Source organism: Phyllobates terribilis, unplaced genomic scaffold, assembly GCF_046119375.1.
Source record: "Phyllobates terribilis strain yellow unplaced genomic scaffold, ASM4611937v1 Scaffold_2__4_contigs__length_985480577, whole genome shotgun sequence".
NCBI classification, from domain to species: domain Eukaryota; kingdom Metazoa; phylum Chordata; class Amphibia; order Anura; family Dendrobatidae; genus Phyllobates; species Phyllobates terribilis.
This window is the reverse complement of record NW_027362762.1, coordinates 685,024,604-685,036,730: the sequence shown is the minus strand read 5'-3', so window position 1 is coordinate 685,036,730 and position 12,127 is coordinate 685,024,604. Positions and strand designations below refer to the sequence as shown.

Sequence of the window (12,127 nt, the reverse complement as noted above, 5' to 3'; positions counted from 1 at the left end):
ATGCGCCCGGGGACAGAGGGTTCTGCAGGAGGCCCAGGAGCAGGTCGGCACTTTTAGCGCCCGGGACAGGGGAACTTTTCCTACCTGCTCCTGTGCTGCACGCGGCCTCCTGGCACTCATCAGGCTCCGCCGGGGCTGGGGTGCCGCTGGTGACATGCAGCGCTGGCTGCCGCCGGGCTGCGATCTTCGCCAGCAGCTCCTCTTTCCACCTGGCAACTGCTGCTTGCTGGGCCTTCTCCACTTGCTGGCTGAGCTCCTGCACTTTGGCCTGGAGGAATTCGGCATCCTCTGGGGACAGCTTAGATATCGCTCCCTCCAGGGTGAGGGGGGTCGCTTATTGCTGCAGGCCAGGGGCGGAGGCTAGGTCCTGGCTTCCATCCATGCTGGCTGCCGGGTGCGGTTTGTCTAGACTGGTTAAGACCACACCCTGTCTCCACTTCTTCTCTCCTCCTCCTCTCCCCTTTCGGGGGCGGTTCCATGGCAGCCTGTTGTCGGTCACTCCTAGGGGTGGCCCCCCCACTTTGATAGACACATCTACATACATGGTCACTGTTGCTTGGGGCGGGCCTGGCTTTTGGCGCCATTCTGGGACTCGGCCCACGATGGGAGGTGATTCCTTGTTACCTTTACGTACGCACATAATGGCGCCTGTTCTTCTGGGGCGGGCGCCACATTCAGTAAAGAAAAACAGTCTCTAGGCGCACAATACCCAGTGATAACGGGCACGAAATCCTGTTCGTGACGCCAGGAAGAGTATGACTCGCCCAGGGGGGATATAGGGGACTCGGTACCCGGGCCTTTACCTTCTTGGGATGTCACGGCGGTCGGCTCCCGGGCCCGTACCCTGGGGTCACTCTGTAAAAGGGGTTTTGTTACTGGATGGATAACAGTTTTGTCTCGTGATGCCACCTGTGGTTCCCGGTAATGGGTACCGGCGCTGCTGCAGACCTCTGGAGCGGATGTTAGGGCAGCTGGGTTGGTGCTGCTCTCCACAGGCAGAGCACAGCTCCAGGGCAGTGTAGGTGCAGATGGTGATCCTGGGCGTTGTGGTGCAGGAGCGATAACGTGGTGGAAATAACTGACAGAAACCGTGGGGTGCAGTCATCCGAGTTTACTCACAGTTCTTTAGGTTCTTCAGGTGGCACTATACAGGTGACTGTCTCCCATGTCGCGCTGCGTTTACCAGGCAGGGGTTCAGCACTCTCTCACATATCTCAAGAGCACTTAACGGGACCCCTCTTTGTATGTTCCTTTCTTAGCCGACTTCCCGCGCTGGGTTTTCTCCCTCCTGCCCTGCGCCTCGCCACACAAAGTCCCGATCGGGTACCTTGAGATTCCTCTGGGCAACTTGAAGTTCCCAGACCTGGTCTGGTGCCCTTTTCGGCGGCTTAGGTGCGAATGTGGCAACTGTACCCTGAAAGTGCAGAAGCCTCCGGTTTTCCAGGCGAGACTTGAAGTAACTCGGCTAGTCCAGGGACCGGTTCCCTTCTTGCGGCCTGATCCCTCTGACACCTGGCAGATTCGGGCGTATGGGTGCCGTCCTGCACTCACCGTACCCCCTGGGATCCCTTCTGTTACTGGAGCCTTCCTCCCTAGCTCCCACTCCTCTCTCAGTCCTGGGCATGACAGGCCGAGCCTGCCTCCCGAGCAGAGCTCCTGCAGAGCCCCTGCTCCTTTCACTTCTCCTCCTCTTACTCTCTTACTGAACTCCCCCTGACTAAGATGGCTCCCCTTTATATATACCTCCTATTCAAGTGCTCCCCTGTTCTGCGCCCTCCACCCACACCCACTACTGGTTCCCCCTCACTTTTGGTTCCCCCCACTCCAGCCAGGGACGGGGCAGCAAAAGAAGTGCATAATGCCCTTCCAGCCGGCCTGGAGTAGTGTAGTGTTGAATGCGGGTGTTGGGGTCCTGGGCAGCACTCCATCCTTACCTGAGAGAAGGAGATGCCACACCTCTGGGTGAGGTGCAGTACCTCTGTGATGACTGAACCCTCAGGGGCGCCACATCAGCACCAAGATGGACCTGGTTTGGTAGCGGAGGCGACGGCTGGGAGATATGAATCCTATGGGCAGCAATCGGCTGGCCCTGCAGACAGCATTTCTGACAGGCCATTATTACACGGGCAACAGTCAGCTGGTCCCGCCCCTAGCAGTTCAGCATCTTCTGCACAGTTTACAGACATGGCCCCACAGCAATCCAGTGGCCAGATGGTTACTGCCACATCTAATCCCTTCCCAGGTGGTGAAGGCTCTGTGTTGGGTCTGAGGAGCAGTTTGCACGTGGACTGGATCAAGGAAGGCATTTCCAGCTGCTGGGAACACAGCACCCAGGCAGCTAGGTGAGACGTCACAAATCTTTCCTTTTATGCCTTTGTTAGCTGCCACTGAAATTAGAGGTCAGGATGTTATTTCTGGGGGGGGGGGGTTAGCGGAGGCATGGGTTTATTTTTGCATGGTTTAAGGGAGTTAGCTATATTGTTGGGGTCTGGGGGTACTCAGGGTGGAACATCTCCAACCGCAGCATAGTTAAGGATCCAGGTATTGCTTTGGAAGCTGCGGGGGTTAGTGGAGGGGCACCGAGTCCGAGATCGTTTGGCTTAGGTACAGGTCTTTCAACATCCACTGCGACGGGTGATGGGTCATCTTTATCGGGCCAATCGGCTGGGGAGGATAAGGATAAAGGTAAGGAAGATTCTGTACAGCTTGATGATGCAGCAAAGGGGGAGGTATATGTCTGTTTTGAGGGGCCGTTGGGTGCTCATTTACAACAAGGCGTAAGGGAAAAGATTTGGAAAGGGGAATATGTTGACATTTTTTCTGTTCTGCAGCTGGAGCGCTTTAACCTTGACAGGGTTAAGAAGGATGACTCAAAAAAGGAAGATGATGAAAAGAGAAGGTATCATTTGATTCCTAGAACTTTCACCAACTGGCTCCTGAGAATTGTTCAGGCCTTTTTTGTTACATGGATGCGATTGGGGAAGCTTACAGGGTGTATTGGGGTCAAGGTTAGCTTAGATATGATGAACAATTTCGTCAACGAAAGGCAATACGGTCCAGCATTTGCTGGGACCACAAGGACATTGCTTTGTGGTTGAGGGTCACGGCTCCTATAACAACAGGCCAGGTTAGTTAGTCATTTCTCGGGAGTACCGGGGGGTTCAGGACAGTCAGGACACTCGGTGGCATTGCAGAGAGAACAGTGTTTCCTCTTTCAACAAGGGGACTTGTAAATTTGGGAATAAATGTAAATTTAAACATGAATGTTCAGCTCACAGCACGAAATGTTTTAAGGATAATAGACAGAGAGGGGCGGGGATTCTGACAAAAGGGGCAACGCCAGAGCGGCTGGCAGAGATGGAGTACTTTCTAAATAAGTACCCAGATAAAGCAGCGGCCTTTGTTAAGAAAGGAGTTTAGGGATGGTTTTAAGATCCCTTTTGTAGATTCTGAGATTAAGTTATCCACAAAGAATGTGAAATCAGTGATTCAATTTCCAGATGTTGTCTCTGAAAAGATGACAAAGGAGGTGGATATGGGTAGGATGGCGGGACCTTTTGTTGCGGCTCCCCTGAGTAATCTGAGGGTTTCACCACTTGGTATGGTTCCTAAAAAAGAACCGAATAAATTTTGTCTTTTCCAAAAAGGCACTTCGGTGAATGACGGGATTGATCCTGAGTTATGCTCAGTAATTTACACTTCGTTTGATGTGGCAGTTGAGTGGGTGCAGTTTTTCGGAAAAGGGGCCTTGTTAGCGAAAACCAATATAGAGGCAGCATTCCGGTTATTACCAGTGCATCCCGATAGCATCCATATATTGGTTTGTTTTTGGGGATGGGGGTTTTTCGTTGATCACAGTCTCCCCATGGGTTGTTCACTTTCTTGCGCTTACTTTGAAGCTTTTAGTACATTTTTGGAATGGGTAGTTAAGGAGGTTTCCGGTTTGAACTCTTGCATCTACTATTTGGATTGTTCCATCTTGTTACACACGATGGAAGGTGTGGCTAATAGGTTCGGAGTTCCTTTAGTGGCGGAGAAGACAGTAGGGCCAGTTACGGCGCTGAGTTTTTTGGGGACTGAAATTGATATTATGGAAATGGAGTATAGGTTGCCTGGGGAAAAAGTTGCAGACCTTTTGACTGAAGTATCTAGAGTTAGTAAATTACGGAAGGTTACTCTGAGAGAGTTGCCATCCCTACTTGGAAAATTGAATTTCGCGTGTCGAATCATGCCGATGGGTAGAGCCTTCTGTTGGCGATTGTCATTGGCGACAGCTGGCATAAAGTCTCCTTACCCTTTAGTCAGGCTCAAGAAAGAATTATGGGAGGATTTAGGGGTTTGGGCGGTTTTTCTGGAGTCTTACAACAGCAAGTCAATTTGGATTGAGCCGGTGGTGAACGTCGAGGATTTGGGCTTGCTCATTGATATAGCGGTGCAACGCAGTTTCGGTATTTACTTTCAGGGAGTTGGTTGGCTGACAGTTGGCCTCAGGTCTGGTTTGACCAGGGTTTGACATCAAACCTTATCTTACTTCATGTATTTCATTGTTTTTGTGTTGTCAGTATTGGGAGATAGTTTTAGAAACAAGAAAGTCCATTTTCAGTGTGATCATGAAGGAGTGGTGGTCGCGATAAATTATCAGCAGCGTCGTCTCCAGTGGTAAAGGTTTTGCAATGGCTGGTATTGCTGGGTTTGTCACTGAACATGTGGGGTAGTGGCAGATTTTAGGAGTGGAGTTAAAAATCCAATCGCTGATGCTATTTGTCATTTGCAGTGGGATCGATTTCAGAGGTTGGTACCACAGGCAAGAGCAACGGGCCTAGTATGCCTGGCAGATTTGTGGAACCCCCCCCTTTCGTGCAGTAAAGAGCCTGATTTTGTTGTCCTTGGCGGACAGGACATGGGCACATTATGACTGAGCTTGGAAGAATTGGGAGGATTGGAAGGCATCGCTAGGTAGTGGTGTCGAGGAGGATTGCTTATTATTGTTGTTAGTTTGTCATTGTTGAGAAACAGGATGGTCAGTCCCGAAGATGAATAGCTTTATAGCTGGTCTAGCCTTTGGTTTTAAAGGGCGGGTGCTTCAGGATGAAACTAAATCTTTTCTGGTACTTCAAGCGTTAAAAGGTTGGAGAAAGGGCTGGAAAGTGGTGGACAGGAGACGTTTGGTTTCTTATGATTTATTATTACTCATAGGCACGCAGCTAGTGTCCATCTGTTCATCTCAATGGGAAATAGACTTGTTTAAGCTACTGTAGCTTTCTCGTTAGCCTGTATTGGTGCACTTTGTTAGGTGAGTTGGATAGCCCTTTGAGATTTAAAAAAGGAGGTCTTTTGAAGGAAGATGTGGATTTATATGGTGACAGTCGAGGTGGTTATCCATTCGTCAAAAACAGATGTATCAGAAAAGGTATGTAAAGTGGTGCTTTTTGAGGTCAGAGGTTAGGCGCTCTGTCCAGTTCGTTGTGCGAATGAGTTTGGAATAGGGCCTAGTGGATTTAATTCCCCACTATTGGTTCACGCTGATGGTTTCTTTTTAGCACGCTTTCAGTTCATAACTGTCTTTACGCGTTGTCTGGAATTAGGGGGGTGTCCCTTCAAAGGATTATAGTGGACATTCATTTAGAATCGGGGCAGCTACAGAGGCAGCCAGGAGGACTCCAGGTGATGAAGTTGTTAAGAGGATTGGGCGGTGGGAATCAATGAGATTCAGGTCTTATGTGGTTTGATTTGAGCAGTCATATGAAACCATAGTTATTAGTTGAGTGGGGTTTTTATAAGTTAAAGCTATGTTTTATGTTTTACAGATAGGAGTCAGTTGCTCGTGTGGATTATGGGACACTCATTTGCATTCTGGGCGGCTTTTCGTGTAGCGGTGAGCCCGGAGGGGTGCCAAATGGGTTTCGCCCAGAGGGGCGCCGAATGGGCTTCGCAAGGGAAGATGGTATTCTTCGGTGGATTGGGAAACGGGTATGGTTTGGAATCAATTCCTCCGGAGTTTCATCGTTTTGTCCGGCTCAACCGGACCCCGGATGTTTTGGTAATTCACCTGGGGGGTAATGATTTAGGTAGGAGACCTTGTAGGGAACTGATAAAAGACATTAAATTTGATTTGCTGAGGCTGTGGTTGATGTTTCCCAAGGTTTTATCAATGTGGTCCGATATCATTCCTTGGAAGGTTTGGCGGGTGGCTCGGGCAATAGAAGGCATTAATAAAGCGAGAATAAAAGTAAACAGGGCAGTATCACGTTTTATGGTAAGGAATGGTGCAGTGGTGGTCCATCATGTGAAATTAGAATCAGGCGAAGGGGAATTCTGGAGGAGTGACGGAATTCATTTAAACGCCATAGGTATAAATATGTGATGTTTAGCGGTACAAGAAGGCATCGAAAAAGGGATCAGAGTGTGGAAGGACATAAATATTTGAGGGTTACAAAACATTTATGCTTGTGGCATGGGCGGAGGTCCTCGAAGTTGGTGGAGTTGGATAATGGCGGATCAGTGGTTCTGGAACCCCCTAGATGAGTGGTGAAGGGTGTTTAAATAATCCCGGGGAAGGGATTTGAGGGCCCGTGGTTAATGGTTGTGTTCATTGGCCAGGTTAATTAATAGGTGCTTCTGAGCTGGTGCATAGAGGCTAGGGGTAAGTTATGACCTGGGCCAAGGTGGGCTCATGAGACCTGTTGTTTATAGGTTTGGGGCTTTGAGGACTACCCCTCTAGAAGGTTGTTATTTTGTTAATGTTTGTTATTAATTGTTACTAAAAGGCTGCGGTGGCCAATTTAATCCAACATCAGTGCATGGTGTGATTATTAATAAAAATGGGATAAAAACATTGGGGGGTTTGGAAAAAAAGGGGGGGGGGTTAGATTAAGCTCACATGACTTGCATATACCCCTTTGTCAAGAGAGGTTGTACGGGACCCCTGGCCTTAAAGGAAGGCCAACATGATAGGGTTAAGGCAAGAATAAAGGGAGCTGGGTAGTTAGTAACATAGTAGTAACGTAAAGACCTAGGTCCATCCAGTTCAACCTTTCTCCCCCAATTGTACTCCCTACACTAACAATACACTAATTTACTAACTTACTATGCTAGGCCTCACAAATGTATTATTACCATTTTTATTACTGCTGCACTACTACAATTAAAAATGAACCCGTTTATAATTTTTTTAATTAGTTTTATATTTTGTATTACTCTTGTGATTCTCATAATGGTATTACTAAGATCCCTATGCCTAAATCTGTTGATCCAGAAGGCAAAAACCCCAAGACACATTCAGTCAATTTGCATCATGGGGAAAAATTCCTTCTTGACCCCGAGAAAAGGTGATCAGTCCTAGAACCCTGGAACAAACCTAATTATAATACCAGTTATAATTACTATTACCGTACTAAATGTACTACTATAGGTGTAACATTTTGTCTAATTTAACTGTAGCCTACAATGTTATGTGTATCGAGGAAATCATCCAGCCCTTTTTTGAAAGCTATTATAGTGTCTGCCATCACTATCTCTTGTGGTAGGGAATTCCACAGTCCCACTGCTCTGACTGTAAAGAACCCTTTCCTGTTTAGGTGCCGGAATCGCCTTTCTTCCACCCGTAATGAGTGCCTCCTGGTCCTTAGTATGGTATTTGGAAGGAATAAGTCATGTGCTAGTCCTTTGACCACACATATATTTATACATGTAAATGAGACCCCCTCTGAGACGTCGTTTTTCTAAGCTAAACAAGCTCAACTTTTTCAACCTCTCATCATATGAGAGACCTTCCATCCCTTGTAATAATCTAGTTGCCCGCCTTTGAACTGACTCTAACTTCTGAATATCCTTTTTAAAATGTGGAGCCAAAACTGGATCCCATATTCCAGATGTGGCCTCACCAGTGATTTATAAAAGGGTAACAATACATTGGGATCGCTGGATTTTATTTCTCTTTTTGTGCATCCTAAAATCTTGTTTGCTTTGCGGCTGCTGCTTGACATTGAGTACTGATGCTCAGCTTACTTGTAACCACAATACCCAAGTCCTTCTCCTGCTTTGTAGTCCTGAGTATACTCCCATTTATTGTGTATGCAGCAATAGGATTACTCCGTCCTAGGTGCATTACTCTACATTAATCTACATTAACCCTCATCTGCCAAGTGTTTACCCATTCAGTCATCTTATCCAGATTGTTCTGCAATATTGTAATGTCAAGATCAGATTTTAATATCCTTCATAGTTTGGTGTCATCAGGAAAAACTGACACTTTACTCTCAATTCCATCCAGTAGGTCATTAATAAAGAGGTTAAAAAGAATCGGTCCTAGCACAGATCCCTGCGGTACCCCACTGCTGACTATATCCCATTTAGAGAACGTACAATATATATCGACTCTTTGTTTCCTATCAATTAGCCAATTCCTTACCCATCGGCACATAGTTCCCCCAAGTCCTTGCTTCTGTAGCTTCAGTATACGGCTGTTATGTGGTACAGTACCAAATGCCTTTGCAAAGTCCAGATAAATCACATCAGCTGCATTACCAACATCCAGATTTGCACTTACCTCCTCATAGAACCCCAACGTGTTGGTTAAACATGACCTATTCTTCATGAATCTGTGCTGATTATCATTTATTATATTATTCTCTGCAATACAACTCTGCAGGTCTTCTCTTATGATGCCCTCAAAAACTTTGTACACTACTGATGTCAGACTTACCGGACGGTAGTTACCTGAATCCACCTTCTTACTCTTCTTAAATATCGGTACCACATCGGCTATCCTCCAATCCTGTGGCACTACCCCTGTTACCAGAGAGTCTAAGAAAATGAGATACAGTGGTCTGTGAATTACTGAGCTCAATTCCCTCATTATCCGTGGTTGAATGCCATCTGGGCTGGGGGATTTGTCAATGTTTCATTTGCTCAGACGCAGACGTACTTCTTATGGGAGTATTGGGGTTAAAAGGTTGCAGGAGGGGATAGTTCATGTCTGAGGGAGGAGGGATCAGAGGATAGTATATAAGGGTTGGCCATTTGCTAGTGGACAACCATCTTGGGTAGCCACTGACACGCCCAGGGTATAAAGGGGGGTGGACGACTCGGCGCCCTGGCCTTGTTGTTGGCTTTTGGGATGTCGCGGTGGCCGGCTCCCAGGCCCGTACCCTGGGGTCACTCTTAAAAGCAAGGGAATGGGGGAAAAGGTGCATGGGATAGGAGAATGTTCGTGACGCCACCCGTGGTGTCTGGTGAGGATCACCAGCGCTGCTACAGTCCTCTGAGGCCGGTGTTTTAGGCAGCTTCGTTGGTGCGGCTCCCCACAGGTGGAGCGGGGCCTCAGGGCAGCTTAGAGAGGGATGCAGAGTAGAGCGTTGGTGGGTACAGGGCCGCGGAAGAAAGAACAGACAGTCAGCAGTTGAAGTCATCCAAGTCTTTACTCACGGTAGTGTTTTCTCAGCTCAGAGCTCCTCTCTGCTGTCACACGGCGAGCTGCGGCCGCCAGGGTGGGGTTCAGCACACTCCAGGTAGTTCAGGAGCACTTGACAGGACCCCCGCTCTAGTGTGTTCCTCTCTAGTTGAACTTCTCTCGCCTTGTGTCCCCCACTGCGTCCAGTACGGGTAATGCGATGTCCTTTGTTTGTAACGTGTAGTTCCCGGACTGACTGGGTGTCCTTATTGGTGACTGGTGGTGAGAACGTGGCGTTAGGCCGGGTCCCTCTGGATAAACTCAGATTAAGGCATACAGGTGGCGACTCCGCTCCGTCCGTATCCCCTGGGATCCACATAAGCCTCCGGACTTTTCCGACAGAGACGTGAAGTGCAAAGTCAGATAATTGGGGACCGGTACCCCCTCTTGCGGCATGGTCTCTCTGGCTGGGCCAGAATAAGATATGCAGGTGGCGACTCCGCTCTGTCCGCACCCCCTGAGATCCTTTCGCCTGTGGAGCCTATCTCCTCTGCTCCCCTCCTGGGCCTTTTTGGTTGGACTAAGACCGGGGACAGAGCCGTTTATAAATCTGCCCCAATCCCCCTTCTCAAGGCCTGAGACCGGGAACCGTGGACCCCTCAGCCGGCTGCAGCTTTGTGCTGACTTGCCGTCCCAAAGACCCACGACCAAAGACCCGGTTCTTAAAATGGCCTCCAGTTATATATGATTCTATTAAGTGCTTAGATAAAGTGCTTCCTCCACCCTCACTCACTACATGGTTCCCCCTAACTTTGGTTCCCCCCAACTCCTCCATTCAGGCCCAGGGCTGCACTATGGTGCCTTAGGCCCCCTTCAGAACTGGAGTGGTGTAGTGTTGAGTGTGTGGTTGGGGTCCTGTGTGGTACTCCATCCTTACCTTGGAGAGGAGAAACCACACCTCGTTCAGAGGTGCAGTACCCCTGTGGCGACTGAACCCTCAGGGGCGCCACACCACTATCAAGAGTTAGAATCTCCCACCTACCCTCCCTGTTTTAATTATCACTGTTAATGGTTGGGAACGTAGTAACAGGATTTTTCACTGGAATCTTTTGTGTTTTTTGCCAGATAAAGGGACGTTTATGTTATATATGTCACAGCCGTAAGGCATGGGGGTAGGTCCTCAAAGTTGGATGATGGTGGATTGGTGGAGGGGGGAGCCCTCACAAGGTTCTGGACCCCCCTAGGTGGAATTGAGTGGTGACGGGTGTTTAAATAATCCCAGGGAAGGGATTTGAGGGCCCGTGGTTAATGGTTATGTTCATTGGCCAGGTTAATTAATAAGTGCCTCTGAGCTGGTGCAGAGTGGCTAGAAGTAAGTTATGACCTGGGCCAAGGTGGGCTCATGAGACCTGTTGTTTATAGGTTTGGGGCTTCGAGGACCACCCCTCTAGAAGGTTGTTATTTTGTTAATGTTTGTTATTAATTGTTAATAAAAGGCTGCTGTGGCCAATTTAATCCAACATCAGTGCTAGGTGTGAATATTCATAAAAGTGGGCTAAAAATGTTGAGGGGTTTGGAAAAAGGGGGTTAGACTAAGCTTACATCACTCGCATATACCCCTTTGTCATGTGCATGAGATGTGGATGCAGTTGATCGTGGTGCTGGAAGCAGGCCTACAGCACAGGAAAAGGCAGAATGCACGTCAGAGACTGTGTACACTCCAACCTGCTGCAAGGAGGGGCACAGACAATTAATAAGAAAGTCTTACATCGTCTACAGGAAGCAACAGGGATGAGTTTCAGTGGCCTTAGCAGTGTCCAAAGATCTGTGTGCAACTTCTTGAGTTCCTTTATATCAAACTCATCAAACCATGTCCTTATATTACTTAAATACATGTACTGTATTTGGAACTAAATATAATTTTTGCAACTGGAGTCATTAAGAATCTTGCGCCATTTGCTTTCTACAGCCTTTGAGTTAAACTATCTAATGCTGGCTAGAGAATGAGTTAACTGAGAATTCGTCAGTGAGCTCATTCTAATGGTAGAGCTTGTAGCTCTTTTAGCTGTCTATTTATGATCTCCTCTCAGCTGATTTATGACCTCAGACCACATCAAAGTGGAATGTGCAGGGAAACAGAGAGCCTGTAAAAGAAATATGGTGCAAAGTTTGCAATGAAACCCAATTGCAAAAATGATTTTTAACCCCAAATAAAGTATTTATGTATAAAATTTGTCCCCAAACGTATGATCCCTTTTAGCACTCACTATGTAAGAACTGTGTGATTCTATGCAGAAACATAGGCTGGTATCTAGCTAGTAATAGTGACAAATTATTAGTTATCTATTTGTCATAATTAGATCATATTCACTTTGGTGGCTTTGCTATCCTTGTGCGTTGCTTACTTTATTTTGATGGTTGTTGGGGGCTGCGGTTCCGGCTGTTCATCCTGTCTGCTCACAGGAAGTGCAGCAACACGGTTGTTAAATTGCTTCTGCTTTTCATTGGAACTGATTCATGAGAGACTACAGAACGGTATGAGGTCATTTCCACTTAAAATGCAGTCTCAATATCTTAAATATACGTAATATCCACTAATGCTGGTGGGAAATATTGTACAAAATGCAGATTATTAGAGAATAGTATAAATACAGCATCGCTTTGATCAAATGATTTTACCAAAGATGGAGCACAAGTCATAGGAAATGTCTTCCAATGGGCTGCGTAGTGGCAAAG

At 47.4% G+C, this 12,127-nt stretch overlaps 1 protein-coding gene across 4 annotated transcripts in view; it reads left to right on the top strand.

Moving 5' to 3' along the window:
- The window catches only part of RASSF5 (Ras association domain family member 5), a 269,843-nt gene that overhangs the window by 232,175 nt on the left and 25,541 nt on the right, over positions 1-12,127 (top strand). The window lies entirely within an intron of this gene.